Raw genomic sequence first — 19,473 nt, 5'->3', positions numbered from 1 at the left:
TGACTTTGGCAACACTGCCAGGCTGCCCCGTCGCTTCCCGCGCCCAGCCAGGCCCAGCCTGACTGCAGCCTCCTCTGGTTCAACCTGCTCCTGGCTTCAGCCTGCATTTTTTCTTTTTCTTTTTTTCTGGTACTAGTTTTGCTGGAGGTTTTCTCCTTTAGAAGCAGAAAGCCTTCCCAGGGCGGGGCAGAGGTGAGGGGCTGCCTCTGGTTCTGAGCCAGAAGCCCTTCCCCTGGCCTGACCTTCACAGTTCAGGCTCTCCACTCCTCATTAGGAGAAGTGATTTCTTTGGTGAAAAGGCTGATGGAGGGCGGACTCTAGCCTTGTGGGGGCTCCAAGTTCAAGGTCCCTTAAAGCCGGGAGAGGAGGCCTGGATGTAGGGAAGTTATGCAGAGTGGTTGCCGCTGGGTTGCTGCCAGGATCGCTCTGGGCTGAGACCTCTGACGACATGTGCACAGGCCCACCTCCCCTGACCCTGAGCCTAAGCCAGGGTCCCTTTAACAATCCCATCAAAGCCTGGTTTGCTTTCCAATGGAGGAAGGCACAGACACAAGCACCCTCAACCCTCTGGATATCAGGACTTCCTAGAGGGAAGGGAGATGGCACTTGCCCCATTGGGCCCTGCCGCCATTCAGGATCTAGGAGGAGGAAGAGGAGGTCCCCTCTCATCTCCCTTTTGTCCATGATTATTTTTTAAATAGGAAATTCTGTTCTTCTTGCCTTCCCCACTCTCTTTGGTAGTATGCCTGTAGGTACCTATATGTCTGTGGCCAGATGTATAGGTGCCCCAGAAAACTCTTGTGTGTATGTGATCATGGGTAGAAGGATACTGAAGCATCTGAGTTCCCATTGGGCTTTGTATATCCCTGAACCTGTGAGTATTATATGACTGGGTGCTCATTCTTCTGTACTTTAGATGTACACTTGGATGCTGTAAGTTTATAGTGTGTGTGCATGTACTCACTTGTGTTTGCACACCAGAATGTTTCCAGGTGTGTTTGTGCACACATGGCAACTCTGCCTCTGTGCTTTTCCCTGGGGTTTTTTTCCTGTTGTTTTTGCAGCACTGATTTTATGAGAAGTGGGAATGACCAGTTAGTCTGCCTTTTTTTCTTGAAAAATTCCCCCTGATTTGGGCCTATGTCTGGGGAAGTGACAGTGCTAGGTGCCAAGTCCATGAAGCCTAGGGGCCCTTTAAGTCCCTGACCAAGGCTTGGGGAACTTGGAGTTCAGAAATCTGGAGGTAGAGAGCACATTCACCATGGGTTCCCAACTTCACGGCAGTAAATCTCTTCCTTCCATTCCTTTCACACCTTTTTGGGTGTGTGGAGTAGCCTCTGCACATAACAGGTACACTTACACAATCCTTGGGTGAGGAGTTGGAAGCAGTGAGGTGGGCTCTTCCTCAGGGATGGCCCAGGTGAGCTATTTTCTGGTGGCTGGAGGTATCCTTAGCTTTTTTTTTTGACGGGTTGGGGAGGAGCCTGGCATCTTCAAGCTCTCCAGGGCTTCAGGTTAGGGGGTCTGAGACCCGAGGCCCAGGGTACTCCTTGAATACAGACAGCTCAGAGTATCAAGAAGTTTCACAACCACATCCAGATCCAAGGTTGGGGGTGCCCAATTCTACAGAAAATCCAAGTGTTTTTGAATGTCTGGAAACTGGGTTACCCTCCCTTCCACCTTCCCCAGTGTGGCCCCTGAAGCCACCTAAGTCCCTCAAGACCACCAGATCCAAATGCTGGGGCAGGGGCCAACTTTAGCAGCAACTCCAGAAAGCATCCTGTTCCTTATGGCTCCTCTTCATCTTTTCCCGGAGATCAAAGCCAAGAGTTCTTCTTCTTCACCCTGGGGGAGAGGGAAGGGGATGACTACCCGACCTGGGAGATTATGTTAGTAAAGTGTACAGATGTGTCATTATTATGTATTGTGATTTTGTACCCATTATCTCCTTTTATCTTCCAATCACTAGGGGCAGATAGAATTTTCTTCATTGTTCAGGGAGGAAACTGATGCTCTGAGAATGAACACTTTTGGTCCACTTCTCCTCTATGCCCATGTGTCTTTCTCTTTGTCACATCCACTCATTACAACTGCCTTTATCTCAGGAATCTGGTTAAGGCCCTAAAGAATGACCTTCCTATCCTTTCTGCCTCCTCCCCATCCCCCGCTCTGGCTCTGTTTTCCTTTTTCCCCAATGGGGCAAAGAATAGGGGAGGAGGATTCTGCTCAGACCTCCTCAGTGCACCCCCTCCCTAAAAAAGAAAGTAATAATAATCATAAACAGGCATTGATTTCTCTGATTTATGGGCCTGGCTTAGGGAGCTGCTTGTGCATTACAGTCTGAGGCTGCATAGAAATAAATACTGGAGTGCACTTTCCCAACTTCCTTATTTTCTACCTATTTTTTTTTTTTTTAAAGATTGAATTGAACCATAAACTTAAATCTTCCTTAGCCTAGGAGGAAATACACGCTAGCCAAGTCTAAACAGTATTGATCCCTGGCTCTTTCTGAGGGCAAAGGGCTCTGTTTTCTTGCTGGAAACTCTCTTTCTTTCAGTAGAGTCAGGAGGAGGAGGCTATGGGTGGGGGTGGACGAAGGGTTGGGGGTATTTGGGTGTGCAGGGCTGTGTTAGCTTGCGTGTTTGTGTGTTGTATTGTGTGTGGGCATTCCTACATGGGTGGAACTGAGTATATTTATTCAGGCTTGGGAGGTGGACGTGTGTTTTGAGTGTATTGTGTGCCAGTAGTGATTGCTTAGTGTTTTTGTGTTGGATGTTGGGTTGTGTGTGTGTGTGCCCAGTTCTCTGGCCCTCTAGGCAGTGCTGCCCAGGGCACAGAGACAGTTGCCTGCTAGTCTGTGCCCCCACAGCCCTGTCACCTATGATAGGGCTTCCAGAAATGCTATCACTAGGAAGGCAGTCTACACGGTGCCTTCAGTAAGAAGGCCTAACTGCAAGGGTAAGGGTGAACTTGGGCTGAATCCTAGAGGCCAAGGCCAAAGCCAGGGTCAGGGAGGCCCTCCCCAGGCTCCTTGCCCTACTAAGAAGGTGTCTGCTGTGGCGTCTCTGGGGGAGGCCATCAGTTCCTCCAACCATCAGTCTTGCTTTTCCTTTTCTTGTTGGAGAAAAGCCATTCCTCTGGCAACATAGGCAACCCCGTTTCGTACCCCACCTTCCACCAGACACATGGGGTGGGGCCCTGACTTGGCCTCTCCTAGCTTTGCCTCACAGCCTGGAGCCAGCTTCATCTGGACTTTGCCAGGGGTTCAAACTGGAAATCACTCTGGGGGAAGTGGCAAAGTACTGCTCCATCCCTCATCGCTTTGAACCCAGGTGAAAGGGTTGTGGCAACTTGTGGAAAGGGGCAGGGTAGGGGACTCTGCCAGCCCCCACTGCTCCCCATGTGCTTTAGACTGGCCATTTAATGCAGTCCCTTTGCAGAGGAGGTCCTCGGGGATTCTGGAATAAAAGGTTTCATTTAACTGGGGTGGGGGCAGGGGATGGGGATGGGAGGGTGGGATGAGGAGGGAGAATGCCTCTCAGCACACAGGAAATGAGAGGCAAAAACCTCAGATTTCCAGTAAGAGCCTCAGTGTGTCACTGAGTGGGCAGTGACAATGTCCACGCAGCCACACAGCACACATGCACACTTTTGCATATCCAAGTGCACAAAATGTACACAGTGTACATAAATGCATGCCTGTATATACACATACACAAACATAAAATATGTGCACATATATAAACAATATCAGTGGGCTGATGTATGGAGCTGAAGTACAGACGTGAGTTCCTAGCAAGCACATGGCCATTGCCTGTGTAGAAGTTTCTGGCACACATTTATACATGGTCCAGGGATACATTTGCTGGTGTGCAATACACACCTGCCTGCCCCAGCTGCTGGGCTTCACTTCTGGCCAGTGCAGGGGACTGGGCCTTGTTTCCAGGGCTGGGGGCATACCACCTGCCCCCTCTTTTCCATGGAGGCCACTAGGGTGAACCTGGGCTGAGGTGAGTAGGTCGACTGTGTGGGGGGTGGAAAGACTGAAGTCTTGGCAGCCTTTTCTCTCTCCCTAGAGATGCCTGGGGCTGGGTGACTCTGGGCTGAGACCCAGGTATGCTGCTGCTACACCTGTCTCCATCCATTGTGTGCACCTTCCAAGGTGTACCTCCTGAGGGTGAAGCAGGCCCAGGGAAGGAGATGGCAGAATTCGTAAACTGATTTCTCAGAGAGCTAGGTAAGTCCTGGGCTGTTATAATTTGCTCCTTGAGTTGCATCTAAAAGCAGCCTTTCCCAGAGGTGCCACCCTGGAGGTGGAGTGGGCCCCTCCACTCTAGAATTCTCCCCCTAAATACAGGGTGGGTTGCTGTGAGGATATTTGAGAAGATTTCTGGTTGCAGTAATGGAAGAACTCTGGGTCTGCAGAAAAGAGAGATTCACTGAGGGTGCTCAGGCACACACATCTAATCCCGAAGAGAAGATTCAGATCTACTGCTCCAGACTAGCTTTGGGCAGCAGTGGGAATGGGGTGAGGGGTGGGGCTGAGGGCCTGGGTAGGAGCACTGTCTGGGATGGCAATAAATGCCAACAACTTTTTACAGACTAGGAGCCACCAGAAGCTTCCTCCAGGCCCCCTGGCCACCACAAGTCCAAGGATGGTAGGCAGTGCAGTACTGGCTGTGACTGAAAGACCTGCACTCCAGGAACAGCAATCACAGTGCAAAGGGCAGGGAGCCCCCTGTGGGCAAGATAGAAGGAGGCCAAGGAAGAGAGGGACCCACTAGTATTTAAAATTCTGCCACGACTGCTGCCAGAGAGGGCTAGGGCCCTGCCAGAGGCCAACCAATTCTGGCAGAAAGGCCCAGAGCTGTGCCATCTGATCAAGCGAACACAGTGGGGAACTTGACTGATAAAGCTCTGCTGCGATGCATCCGGATGGAGAGAAGCCGCGTGACAGTCTCAATTTCATTCAAGCTGACTGCAATGTAGGTGCTGAAGAAAACAAAAGCAAGTTCCAGCAGCCACCTCAGGAATCCCGTCCCTGCCCAACAGCACCCCCCCACATCTGCAAGAATTGTCCATTTGGCCGAGTAGAGGCAATTCAGAAGATGACACTTACAGAAGTTTTAAAATAATAATAACATAATTGTTATTTACTAAGGGCCAATGGTGCACACAGCCTTTTGACACAATTCACTTTATTCAACCTCACATACTTCTTTGAGTCAGATATTATCACCCCCTTTTACAGATGAGAAAATCAAGGTCCAGGGTTGTTTTTTCCAAGGCCACACCAAACCACATTAAAGCTTATGTTATAATTTATGTCACAAAATACTGAGACTATTCACACAGCACACTATCAAATTTCCACAGTAAGGAAACCTCAGCATAAGGAAGGGGAGGCGTTGGCACTGATTGATTTGGGGTTAAGGGGTATTCTTTCATCTGGAATCTTAAGTAGGAATCATCCTCAGCAACCCCCGCCCCCCTGCTCCTCACTCAAGCTGGTAACTCAGGTCTAAGCTCTCATCTCCAATCTGGGACCCCTACTCCATCCAGGTGGGTCTCAAATTAAGTTCCCAGAAGATTCCGACTTTTTCCGCCCTTAAGATGACTCCCTCCCCCCACCATCAGCAATGACTACCCTCGCGCCCTCTCCCACCCGAGCCCAGGCTAGGGCCGCAGACACAGCGCGCCCAAGGAATACAAGGTGTAAGGGCACCTCTTACTTTGGTCTTCCTCGGGCCTGGCCGGAGCTGCCTGCACCCAGCGCGGTCCGCGGAAGGCGCTTGGCAGATCAATTCCGGTCAGCACAGCGGGGACTATAGGCCGGGACAGCACTGGCCAGTCCAGTCCGAGGCTGGAAATCAGATCGCATTTGGGGCTTGCCCGCCCTCCAGGAATCCAATTCTACGGGCCCAGCGCGGGGCACGGGTCCTGCCCACCGGCTCGTTGGGGCCGCGAAGGGGAAGGCCGCCCCGGCAGCTTTCTCGCCCGGCTCCGGACTATCGACGGGGACCCACGCTCCGGCCGCAGGCTCAGCACTCCCCCACATCCCACCCAAGTTCTCCCAAGCTACCGTCTCTGTACAGTTTCGATTGGCATCTAGGCTGGGTTCTTTCCTTTCGGTCGTTTTCTATGGGCTTCCCGGCCTCTGGGTTCCTCCTGGTCCTCTGTTCCAAGGTTTCTGTTTTCGCTCTAGAGGCTGCCCTCCTGCGGCCAACCTCTCCCGCTGTTCCGACTCGGCCTCCGCTGAGAGGGTGCCTGGCCGTTCCTTCGGCTCCCTGTTCTCCGTCTCCTCCTGTCGCCGGCCCAGCTCCCAAGTTTGCTCCCCAGACTGCCTCGCTCCGCTGCTCCAAGGGGGGCCCAGGCGACCTTCCTCTCTTCTCCCCGAGCCTGCGCGTGGGAGCCGGCGCGTGGGGACCAGCGCCGACCTTGGAGGCGACCAAGCTCCCCCTCCCCTCATCACGTTCCCCTGTCACCCAGACCCTCCTTGACTTAGGGGTTCCCAAGTCGTGACTACGGAGGGGTGGGGGTGCGCCCTTTCCTTGGCGGTAACCGGCAGCGGCTTTGCAACGTGGGCTGCACAAACCACGGCTCGGAGGGGCCGGGCCGGGGTCAAACCAGAAAGGAGAAGGGGTGGACCTCAAGGCTGTGGAGACCCGACTTTATTTGTGTTGTTTCAACTAGTCCTCAACAGTAAGACCCAGCGCGCGTTAGCTCACACTCGCCACGGGGAGCCCAAACCCTCGCCGGCTCGGTTCTCCGGCTCTGCCCGTCCGCTCGGCGCCCTGCGCAGCCCTGCTGACCCTGGCTGGCCTGGAGACCCTGGCGTCGGAGGGCGGCCTGGGAGCCTGTCTTCTTAATGCCCGTTTGGGGCGGACTTGGCCCGCGAGGGGCCGCCACCTGCATTTTCCCGGACTAGGTGAGCGCCTTCCGAAATCCCTGCTGCAGGATCCTTTTTGGGGGGCGAGAGGCCCCTTGCCGCCTCTTCCCACAATAAAGCGCCCACCATTAGGACGCAGACATTTGCTCTTCTTTTCTGGGATATTTGGCCAATTCGCTTTCCTAGGCACAGCTGTGGTTTCTCGCTCGGGTTCACTGTCTACTTGGAATTTCTTTAAAACTAGAGCAGCCAACTTGCCTTCGATCTGCATCTTCTCTGGGCGGCGGCGCCCGCAGCCCTGCAGAACTTCCAGAAGCAGGGCTCAGCGGGCGCGAGAGAAACCGAGGCCCGGCCGGGACGAATTCTTTGATACTTCGTTGGATTTCCCCCGCTTCCTCCCCTGCAGGTTGAGCTCTGGCTTTCACCGCAGGTATCCCGACTTCAGGGTCTGTGCAGCGGCGCTGTCCTCAGCAGGCTGAAACCAAGAGCTCCGCGGGGAACCGGGATCCAGATACCCCGGGGAGGACTGAGGAGCTCAGGTCTACGCTCAACGGGCCTTGAGTTTCTGATCTGTTCTCTAAAATACCCTCACAGGGCCGACCTCGTTGGAGGTGCGGGGAGAAGTCTGGTTCTGGTGGGTCTGGGGATTGGCCTGGGGATGAGGGGCCCCGTGTATATACTCGGTTAGTGTTGGAGGAGGATAGGGCACTTTCATTCACACAACTTTGATTCATCTAAAAGTGAACAGAGTTCCCTTTCCGGGACAGAACTGTGAACTGCTGTGGCCCACAACTAGGCAGAACCAGGCCATTCAAGTTGGGAGAGGTTCTGAGTGTTCTCTGCACCCCCTGTGCAAAATCCGGTCTCAAACAGAAGTCGCCACCGGCTGAAATTAACCAGACATGCCCGGGGTTCTGGGAGTGCGAGACTCCTGCCCTGGGAAGAAGATGCCTCTGCCCCCAGTCGTGGCCAGGCCTCCCTGAGGACTGCTGGCTTTCTTTTCTCTGGGACCCGATCTGGGCTCTCTCTCTTGAGGCTTTTCTACACACTAGCTTACCCCAGGAGGGCAGTCTGATTTGGATTTGGCCCACCAATTCAAGCAGTTCAAGGTTTGCCTGGGGAGGCACGGTTGAAGCCAGTGCCCCTTCCTCCAGCTTCTGTGGGTGGGGTGGGGACCCCTACTCCCCTAGAGACCTTCTAGAGCCAGAATGCTGATGATCATTACTTTAAATTAAAGGTCCCTTTTCTCCTTTCTGTCTAAGCCCAACTTAGTTTCAGAGAATGAAGCGTGAAAGCTCTTTTATGGAGATTACCGATGCCTCATTTATTCCCGCAAATGGCAAACACAGACCGGGAAAGACCCGAGCAAGCGAGCTCCTTGTCTCCGATCCTCAGCCTTCTCCGTGTTCACAAGCTCACTTGGCTGTGAGATGGCATCGTTGGGAAAGCCCTCACAGTGGGCTAACCTGGGGCTGCAGACAGCAGGGTCCCACCAGATGGGGTCAAGACCTGGCTGCAGAATTCCTGACTTGAGAGTTGAGGGATTTGAGACCAGGGGAAGAGAGGGTGTCCAGAGTGTTCCTCTTGAAGATCCCTGCAATGTTGAGGCTATGTGTGTGTGGGACACACTGGTTATCCTCATTGCAGCCCCTCCCTTTTCTATACAGTGGAGTTCCTTGGAATTTGGGGTTCATTGCAGGAGAGCCAAGAGACGCAGGTACCCCCTTCTGACCTCATTCTGTTCCCATTCTCTGCACTAACCATCCCTGACGTTCTCCATGCTTAGCTAAGAGCTCATGTCCACAGTGACAGCTCTCTGTCCAGAGTTTTATTGTGGTTCATATACATAGCCCCAAGGGCAGGCCATACACTCTGGAAAGGGTGGGTCATTTTGGAAGTGGCTCCAGAGCCTTTTCGCCTTTACTGTACAGAACTCACCTAGTGACCTGGTAGCTGCCTCCTCCATAAGCAGGGATTCATTTCACAAAGAGACAGTTGGAAGGAAGTAAAATGACCTGGGGCAGGGTGGTGAGGGGGAGAAATGATAGAGGGTTCTTATTCTTTTGAGACAGAGCAGGGAAGTTTGAGGAGGGAAACATATAAACTCCTAGAAGGAGAATTGCCGAGTTCAGGCTTAAATTCCTTTGTGACACTGTGTTATTAACTCCAACACAGTGGCGGTCCCACATTCCAGCCATCCCATGCTGGGGGCCCCTCCAACACAAAGGCTATTGTTTGCAAGGTGGGGAGGATAACCAGGAGGGACCATCAGCCCTTCTTCCTCTCACCTTATCCTGCTCACAGGTTGCAGGGAAAGTGGAAGTTAGTTCTGCCTTTTTTTTTTTTTTTTTTTTTTTTTTTTACAAGGGCTTGCTTTTCTAAAGAAGCTCTCTCATGGAAATGTGAGTATGAGAGTTGCCCTGGGGTATCAACATGAACCAACCTGGAAATGATGCATTTTCCCTTATTAGATAGCTGGTGACTTGTCTATAGCTTGCAAAGGAGTCAAGCCTGTGTAGTTGCCCTTTCTGCCCTTCACAGATGATGACTCTTTCACCACAAAGGTCCTCAGTGGCCAGTCTAAATGGTTCTTTGAGAGTTAGGTCACCCCACAGAGCCTGGGGAGGTTCCACTGAAGCAGTAAGAGAAGGCAGGGCTAGCTGGGCGGGGAGGGGTGCAGCAGGAAGTAGATGTGATAACACAGCACTAAGTCTGGGAAGGAGGAGAGAGGGCTTGCTGTTTGCATGAACAGTTGCCAACTTTCATTAATTACTCAGTCATTTTAATGTGAAAGCAAATACCAAAATGCTCTAGTGCCCATTCTGGATTAATGGCCTGCAAAATTAGATGAGGAGGGGGCCAAAGAGAGAATAGAGGTGTTCAGGAACCTCCAATCTTTCTTTCAAATCTAGCTGGATATTTTTTTTGGGGGGTGGTTGTTTCCATTCCCCCTTCCCCACACCCAATGGCCAAAGTGGTGGTCAGTGAAATGAGACCTTAAAAAGTATTTTTTGGTGAACAGAGGTTGGATTCTAATCACAAACATCAGAAGGAAAACCTCTGGTGTGTCCTGATCAATTATTTAATCATTCAGTCTAAGTCAGATGATGCCTGGAAGTGGCCAGTGGGATGGATTCCTAGTGTTCGGTGCCTGTGTTGGTGTGGTACAGTCCAGATTTCCAGATGAGCCCAATGAATTCCTGAAGCCTAGGCCTGGCTGTTTGTAGTATTGTAAACACAATCAGAGTCCATCTCTTAACTTCAGTAATGTCAGAGGCAATACCTGTGGGACTGCTTTTGGTTGGTTAACTTAGCTAAATTTATGATCTGTAAAACAGAAAACAGAAGCAGGTTTAGATGCACCTACCTTAGTTTATTACGTCAGAAGCTTTAGGAAAAAAAATTTTACTTCCCTACTTCCACCACATAGATCTGTTCAGGTTAGTAGAATAAACCATAGATTTACAGAATGTAGAGATTATATTCGGTTTTCCTTGATACTTTCCCTCTTCTTCCTTATGTTTGTTCTCAGGGTCTCTCCACACTCATGCCTGCATTTTTGACTGGTTTTTCTAGGAAATGTGGTTATATGGAGCAATCTCAAATAGCTTTTGGAAGTGTAGCCTTGAATTTGGGATAGGGCATTTAGAGCGGGGATCCAGGATGGCTCCTGGCATTCTGGGTGTCATATACAGTGCATGAAGCTAGAGGCGCATCACTGAAATGACTCCAGGTCTGTTTGGGTAATGTTCTTCGGAGTTGTTATTAAGGAAAATGCCTTCTTTATCATAAGCATCACATTTCTGTATGGGCAAAACTTGGGCAGAAATTTGAAACATCCTACTGGGGCCATTTTATGTTAAATTGCTTGCGGTAAGTTCACCATTGCAGGCCTAGCCCTTGAAGTTTACATTCTTGGAATTCTAGGACTCTTTCTGGGGTTCTTTTAGGCATAGTCTCTACATGTAAGCCGATTTAAGTAAAAATGACACAGTGAATGAAATAGGAGTTGGTTGAAGTCAAACAAACAGCAATGTGCTCGTTTAAACTGCTGCCCTCACCTTGCCCAGATCTCCGCGGGTAGAGAGAGGCCTGTGGCTGGTCCTCCTACAAAGTGTTCTGTATGTCGCTGACTTCCTGGAGTTTGATAGGGTGTAGGTAAGGGACCAACTAGGGGGACCGATGCCTCAGAATTCCCTTCTAAAGTCAAGTGCGTTTATTTCTCATGAATACCTTTCACAAAATCTCAAGATGTTGAATCCCAGGGGAGCAATTTGGAGCTGGCCTTTGAGCTGAAAGATGACTCATTTCTTGTTGCTGTTCTGTTTAGGAACTTCGTGCGGTCCCTGGTGAATGTGTTTCCTTTAGGAAGTTATGGTACTTACATAGAGGCTGCACTTAGATTTCCTCAGCCTAAGGGAAAGTTCCCCCCCCTTTTTTTCTATTAATTTATATACTTAAGGATTTTCTAAAAGCATGGCCCCATGTACTTTTCCTTGGAAACCCTAGACAGTGAGTTGCCAGCCGCTCTGTCAGGCCAAGAACAGGGTGGGAGGCCAGCAATCAAACTGAGTAAATTCCAGAGCCACTCAGGATAAAGACAAAAAAGAAAGAAACAAAAAACAAAAAACAAAAAAAAAACGAACCCTCTCGGATGATCTGACTCAATATCCTTGGCATTGGGACAAATAAGTCATCATAATCCCGCACACAGTTTTTCTAAACTTATCTGGAGCCTCATCTCTGACATTCAGAGAGGTAGATGCCAGGGTGAAAATGGAAGTTTATGCCACCGTTTGACCATCCAGGCTGTTATTTATATATTTTCCTATGTGGGACAAGTGAAAGGATGTGAGAGATGAGAATTTCTGGGCATTTTTCATGGTAGATATAAGGCTGATCTTTTTATAAAAATGGAGTTTGCTGTTTAATAAGTAAAACTCCACATGTCGATCTGGGAAATGTGACTTTTATTTGAGTGGCTAAAAGATTGATGAGGAGTCAAATCGTGGGCTGTGTCGGGTGCTGCTTCATTCTGCTTCTAGGTTCATGTCAGGTCTCTTCTCTCAGGTAACTCGGGGTTCTGGTTGGGCCTCGCCTGTGGGCAGACCACAGCCTCAGAGGCTTTCACTGGCTGATAGGACGTGCAAACTCTGGGCTCTGGGTCATTTTTTCTGGTCTTCAAAGTGCCTCCCGAGTGGAGGTGGCAGGAGATGGAGACGGATGACGGGAAAGGGGTGGAGGGTACCCTTGAGCTTTCGGGGCTCAGTTTGGTCTGTTTTCTTTCCATCACTTCGTGTGTCTGAATGGTGGGAACTTTCTATCTGGAGGAGAATTATTTCTGTTCACAATTGTCAGTCCTGCCAGGAAAGTTATGGCTGCCCTATAAAAGGGGACTGACTGCCTGTCTCCCTTTGTCCTAGGTTGGGAAGGCCTCCTGGTCAATAAATACATATTAATCATGTAAAAGGATTGACATGCAAATGAAGGGCACCATTGACAAGCCCTGGATGGCAGAGGAGAAACCCTCTGCAGCTGTGGTCCTGGCTGGAGGAAGCCAGGGCTGCGCCAGGCTCTTCGCTGGGTATTTTCTAGAGGGTTAAACATCCTTTTCCAATAATTATGTGAAAGAGTTAATTGAATGGAGGTGGCTTTTGGATGTTTTTCTTGCATCCTTCTTAGCTCTGCCCAAGCTTCAGTTTTGCTTTTTTTTTTTTTTAAATTTAAGTCTGGTAATAGGCAGGCCACCCTTTGGATTACCCTGTCTCTCAGACCAACTGGAAGTCTCCAAAGGTACTTTGTTCTTCTGATCAAAGAAAAGTTGAACCAAACAGAGAAAATGGTTAAAAGCTTAGCTGAATTTTTTTAAGGAATGCATGATGTTGCAGGAATAATTATTAGTTGCCATTATGAATTACTGCTTATAAAATAGCATGCTGCATATCGTTACAGCTTTCTTTACAGAGCAAAGACACTACAAAATAACCTTGGTATAGGCAGGGTTTCGTTTTGATTCCTGTTTTTCTATGTATGTGACACCTGTGGGTATGTACAGCCCACACAATGATTTTTAGGATACATATGACCACTGGAGAATGTGATTTGGTGCCAAGACATATACTGAAAATCTTTTGCTGTAAAGAGAGAACAAAATGCGTTGTTATATGCTCCCAGCCGATCTCTGAAGTGAATAGTGTTGCTTTATCCTTTATGCATCATTAGAATATAAGAAAATATTTTAACTCCTCTGGTTGACTAAGTTATTCTATATAATGAAATAGAAGTGAAGAAAATTATTTGAGCCCGTAGATGGTCTAACTTTGATCTTCCTTTAGGGGTGTGGGATTTTAAGAGGAGGACAATTTGGATTTATACAGTTAAGGCTTAGAGTACACTTATGAGATACAGGCATTCAGTAACTTTGGAACTGGACCACAAGCTGATTTTGTTGATATTCCTGCCCAGGTTGTAGGTGTCAAACTGGGCCAGGTTTGGTAAAGACTGTGGATGCCTGGGATTCTGGTAGGTCAGGCTCTAGGAATAGTTACTGGGTAGCCTGTGCATGGGCCTGGTGACTGTCTTTCTTTTGTGGTCTGTGTCTAATCTGTCTAACGCTTTGCAACTGAATAACAGATCCAGTCACACCGACTGGAAGACGATTATCCTCTTCTGGTCTGGAGCACTAACCATGATGCCTTGTGAGTTAAATATGTCAGAGGATGAGTGTGCGACCCCATTCTTTCTGTATTTGGGGGCTTTAAGAGCACTGACCGAGATATTGACTTGCTAAAACACTTGCATTTTCCTTTTAAACAAATTCATGAGGATGTTTTTTGGTGGAGGCTTGTTGGTTCTGAAAATCAACACCTGGTTCAAAATCAAGCGCTAATTCTCCTAAATTATCGCTATGGACATATTATGCTTAATGTACTTTGCTAAGGTTTATCTAGATTCTAGATAAATCAGATATTGCCTAGAATTCAAACCTGGTAAATACGGTGTCTATTGAATTACTCTGTGTGTGTGTGTGTGTGTGTGTGTGTATGTAAAGGAGAAAGTAGCTACTGCCAGAGATAAATTATTTAACATGATTTTCCTGTATTGTGAAGAGGCAGGCTGAGCCTCATTTTTTGGATTATGATTTGTATTATGAAATGCTTATCAAATGTTTTCCAAAGATTAGTTTAATTTTAATTAAATAAACCTTCCTCAAGAGGAGGCTCCCAACTATTTCTTGTACCCAGAGGCTAACGTACTTGTTGTTTTTAATTATTTTCTGCTGTTACCCAAACTGCTGTGGGTACTCCCGCCCAATTAAATCAAAGGCGCAGGTTCCTTATACACAAAATGTTTAATATTTAATTTTAATTAAATTAATTAAATTGTTTATTTAATTTTATGTGCATTATTGTGCATAGAATAATGTAAAATTCATGATAGTGAGAATTAGGGTGGGGAGGTGAATCAGAGAGCTTTCAAACAAGCTAATTACAGAGCTTCAAGGAAGCTTCCCTTTCAGTTCCAGGGGAAACATACCGACAAAACCTGAACTTTGTCTCACAGCGTACCCCGGCCTGAGCCGTGGTGGATTTGGGGCTATTGGCCTCTTTCATCCTCTTGATCTTGCTTTGCAGTTTGCAGCTGCAGCAGCTGCTCAGCAGAGGAAGGGGTACGTGCGGGCGTGTACTTGCTGTTGTCACGGCTCATGTGCAAGTGACATTTTCTACTTTACTGAACAAGGAGCCACCAGCACAGTGCTCCTGGGGAAGGACCGCTTTCTACCAAAGACACAAGCAGAACTTCAATAATGTCTCCCACTCAGAAAAGACCCATTCAAATGGCTCTGAGCTGCCTTAAAACTGCGGGAGCCAGTGGAAGGGCTCACCTCTTGATTGGAAGCAGTTCCTTAAGCGTGGGGGGAGGCGGCCATCAGCCTGGCTCAGTTTCCGTTATAGTTTGCATCTTCAGGGCTTGGTTTTTCAGGCATGTTTTTATCTGCACAGTGTTAGGCTTAGCTGTCTCTTGCTAGAACGATTAACTCTTAAGAAATTCGTCTTAACAGACATAGGCTATAGAGAGCAATAAAAGCCTCCCACCCACCCCAAATGCTTACTTTGCTTTGCCATCTCCCATCTGACTTATCTCTTAAACAATGAACCCTGGAGTAAAAAGTTGGAAGTGCCTGAGTTAAAGGAACCCACTGAATTTTGAGGTATTTTATTGTCCCCTGCCCCTATTTTCCTGACTTATAAATTATGACACAATTACCATCGTAATGCCTGGCACTTGGGGCATCTGAGCCAGATTTTCCAAACTTGACCTCATGAAGTAGTGTAGTCGCTAAACTTCTTTTCATTTCAGGGGTTTGCACATCTGGGCCACGGTTGACTATTTACACTTATCATCACTCTATAAATTTTTTTGCGGGTGGAGGGGGATAGTTTCTTTAGGAGAGCCTTTGGCTGAATGAGACTTGTTAACTGCACTGAGTGAAATGTAACCTTTAATGTGATCAGCTCAGCCACTGAGAAAACAAAAAAGGAGAGAAAAAAATTAATGGAAAAAGGAAGACAGAGAAAGAGAAAAAAGAGAAAGAAATTAGTGATCTTAGGTGAGACTGCGTTTTCAGTAGCCACCTTATATGAGAGTGAAGCCGCTAAAAATAAACTCTCTCTTTGTTGCTCCTGTTTGTTTTATTCTCCTAAGGCTGGTTTTGTTTCAGTAGCTTAAATATTATCATAAAAGTAGCTGATGATGCAGGAAATTAAAAATCAGTTTGTGGAATATTTTGTGGAAACTGTTTTACTTTTATGGCCTTTACTCAGTTGGGGAAAACATTAGTTTTACACCAAAAGCGTTTGTCAGGAGGAAGTTTGCTTCAAATAAGGGTTCGGGAAATACTGAGAAGCACTGTTAGCCAGAATGGGGGAAAAAAAAGAGTAAAAAAGTAAAAAGCGGGACCAGGATTTAGAGAGAGATTAATGTTGGCTTGCTATGTATTGAAAAAATACCTTTCTTACCTTCCATTTATGTTGTACATCTGTAAGCTTAAAAACATTTTTAGTGTAAAACATAAGCCTGTGTTGCTGTAGGAAATGTAGCTGAGGACAGATGCAGTCGAATTTGTGGGGCATTGCAGTGTCACCACGTTTAGCATCAAATTATGAATTAAACAAGAAGAATGAATAACAAATTAGGATTCGCCTAAGCTTAGCTTTGTGCAGTGGGACAATGAAAATTTATTTGAATTCTATTCCTTGATGAGGTTACAGATTTTCTCCCAACAGAAGATATGCATTAATACTGTGGAGACAATTATTGGAAGTTCATTTTCTGTGCACATCTTAGAAAGCTTTTCACAGTAATAGAAAACTCCTGTGCAGATCTGGATTTTAGGAAAACCCTTACTCTATGTAACTGATCCTGGGAACACCCAATATGGGAATAATTTATTAAAAGTATTCTGAAGGATGGTATTAGAAATACTAAAGCTGAGTAGTGTGTGTAGGTGGTTTTTGTTGTTTTGTAATGTGGGAGCAGACAACTGCTAGAGTTTGGCTTTTAGGAGTTCACAACAGGCTGAGAAATGACAGGTTGCTTACAGCTGGGCTGTTTGTTAAAAAAAAAAAAAAGACCATTCTTTCCAAAGCTTGACTGTGCTTTTAAAAGTACACTCAACTGTTCCTCCTCACCTCACTGTGGAACCTGGGAATAATGTGTTGTGACCCTCACTAATGCCTTCACCACATGCTAAAATTGGGGTGAAGAAAGGAAAGCTTTGCTTGAATGTTAACAAGAGAGCAGACGCGCAGACAAGTTAGATATACTGGGAGGAATGTTTTGTGTTGCTGGATGTGAGAAAACTTTTCAAGCCCTTAATGGAACCCATGTGGATCATCATTCTCAGCTTATTAAAGAGACAAAATAGGTAGCCATAGAAAAAGACTTAAAAACTTCACCTGGACACACACTCAGGGTATTTTAGAAAATTTAACAGAACCTAACCCACTATGACTGACGGCTCTTTGCTGCGTCGGTGTGCTTATACTAAGTGATGTTGCCTTGTTATTTTTTAATCAACTTTTTACCTTTGAAGAGTTTTGATTTACAGAAAATTGTAAGGATTATTGCCTTATTTTTATTATTACAGTTGCCGGGATCGTGTACAGGTTTACCCGAGTACGTTCCCAAGAGACAGCAGACTCCTTCTGGGGTTAGATATAAAGGAGTGGATGTAGCTTTATCCAGGTTCCTTTCTCCCTTGAAGAAGAGACAAAATTTAGAAAATAAAATAATAGTTAAATGTACTCAAATAGCATTTTTTTTTTTCTTTTCTGAGCTAGTTTTAGTCCAAGGGCCAGCTTTGCATGGATTGTTTTCATGGAGGTGCCTTGTGGCTTTACCACCGCCTAATCCTCCCAGGCTGTTTGCTTCTACAGATACAATCCATGTCATCTTGCTGTGTCTTTCTCTGTGTCGCCTTTGAGATTCTGACAAAAACCAGGGCAAAACCTGAAATCCAGCCTCCCCCTCACAACACAACAACTTCCCCTCCAAGTCCAAGGCAGATCTGAGCACCTCCAAGGCCTGTCTGGTGCCTTACTAATTCTGTTCAGTGGCCTTGAGCAGTAAGGAGCTAATTTACTATGTTGGGTTTTGTCTCAAAATGGGCTTTATTTCAAAAGTTGGGGGCTAGGGAGGTAGTGTCCAAAGGGGACTCCCTCTTAGAAATCAGTCACCAAAATCACCTCTCAGAGGTCTTAGAAATCTCCAGCTGACTCTCTCCTCCTGCTGCTCCCCTCACCCCCTCCCTGCTTTCACCCCAACCTGCTAATCACATTCAGGCCAAAGGCAGGAATGGGCTACCTGGCTGCAGCCCAGAGGACATTTTATTTTATTTACAGATGAGCTGTTAACCTCTGAAATATGGATTCATCTGGAAGCTGTGACACAAGGAAGCCTAGCCCCATTTCAGCAGCTCCAGCCCAGTGCTGCAATAGTACTTACCTTAATTAGCTGTGTCATTCAGAACAGAGCTGACCGGCCTGCAGGCCTGGGGAGGAGGGGCCACCCAGCCCAGCCTCCTTCCAGCCTTCCCATCCAGGTGCTGCCTTTAACGTGTGTGCAGCCCAGGGTCTGGCCACGGGAGGGTTCCACTCCAGCCTTCCATAGAACCTCGCTGCTTCCTTTCACCAAGTGGGGCTCCAAATAATGATCTCATACCAGGGTTTGTACTCTCTTGTTTCTATTTCCCAGTAACAGTTGACCTCTTTGAAGCCCTGACTTTGAAAGGATATACCCTTGTGCCGGCGATACTGCAATTTCTCAAAATATTTTAAGAACTTCTCTTTCAGAAGTTACTCTACAAATCATATATTCACACACACACCCCAGCACAGACACATAAAAGGAGTCTTGTTATTTTATATCCGAACCTCACTCTTGCTCAAAATAGCATTTCCCAGTCTGATCACTTACCTTATTCATCAGACTTGGCTCAGAACGACTTTCAGCTCTTGCCCAAACTCAGATCCTCCTTGAAGGAGGAAGCTTCTCCACCACTGAGGATTTTCAAAGGCGTGGGCCACAGGCTCTGATGCGTTTCTAGAAGAAAAGTTCTTGGGACTTTTAAGCATAGCAGTGTAATTGGAATAAAATATGAGCTCCCCAAATGTCTCTTTGGAAGGGGACAAGCTACATTTGGATGTGAAAATTCTGGGTTGGAGAAAATTCCCATCTTGAAACATGGCCAGCAGACTTGCCATACCCCATGCCACCCCACCCCATCCCACCCAGCCGGCCAGAACCTTGCTCCACTGGGCACTGGGGAACTAGTGAACATTTCAAGTGACTATTTGTTTACATTTCAAGCATGGTAGGACAGGCCCTTCAGATGTCAATCAAATGGCTTGGCTTTAAAGTCATGATAACATGTCTAGAGTCAGAGACCCTCACCATGAGATGTCTTTTATGGAACTCTTTCTACTTGTATCTTTAAGTTTTTTCTCCTGTAATATAGATCTGCAGACAACAGTGATGGATAGAAATTCACTGGTCATGAGGCATGTCCTGAGAATATATTTTTAGTGGCAGGGGACTTAATCTGCAGCAAGCAAGTTTCCATTTTCCATTCATATATATATGAATATAATATTTATATTATATGTATACACTTTAAAGAGCCCAGGATGCCCTACCCTTTCTTCTGTAAACAAGAGGCATAGGCTAGAGGATGTGGCGTCAGTAAAGCAAGGGCGCCCAAAGCAATTTGAGGGCAGAGAATTTGATATCTGACATGTGAATGATGTAGCATCAGCACTGTCATTAGGGGGAAAAAGAAATCAAAGCTCTCTAGAATCTCCTTCTCCCTAGATTTCTGGTTAGTGCTGTTTTACTTTGAATTCCGTTTGTGGGCACCCAAACCCAGCCAGTACATGATGGGGCCCAGCTGGAGGGAGAGTGCCCAGAGCCCAGCGATGAAGGGAGCAGAGTGGGTGTGTGTATGTGTGCAAAGTGTGTGGGCCACTCCTCTGGCCGCTCTGACCACCGGCACGGGGGTCCAGGCTGCTTTTTCCTGCACATTG

The sequence above is a fragment of the Sus scrofa genome, chromosome 15 (assembly GCF_054392235.1).
Source record: "Sus scrofa isolate SSC_HxYL_T2T_F1_AM1 chromosome 15, Sscrofa_HxYL_maternal_Yorkshire_Landrace_v2.0, whole genome shotgun sequence".
NCBI lineage: Eukaryota > Metazoa > Chordata > Mammalia > Artiodactyla > Suidae > Sus > Sus scrofa.
The sequence above is the reverse complement of the archived record's forward strand: the minus strand, read 5'-3'. Positions refer to the sequence as shown.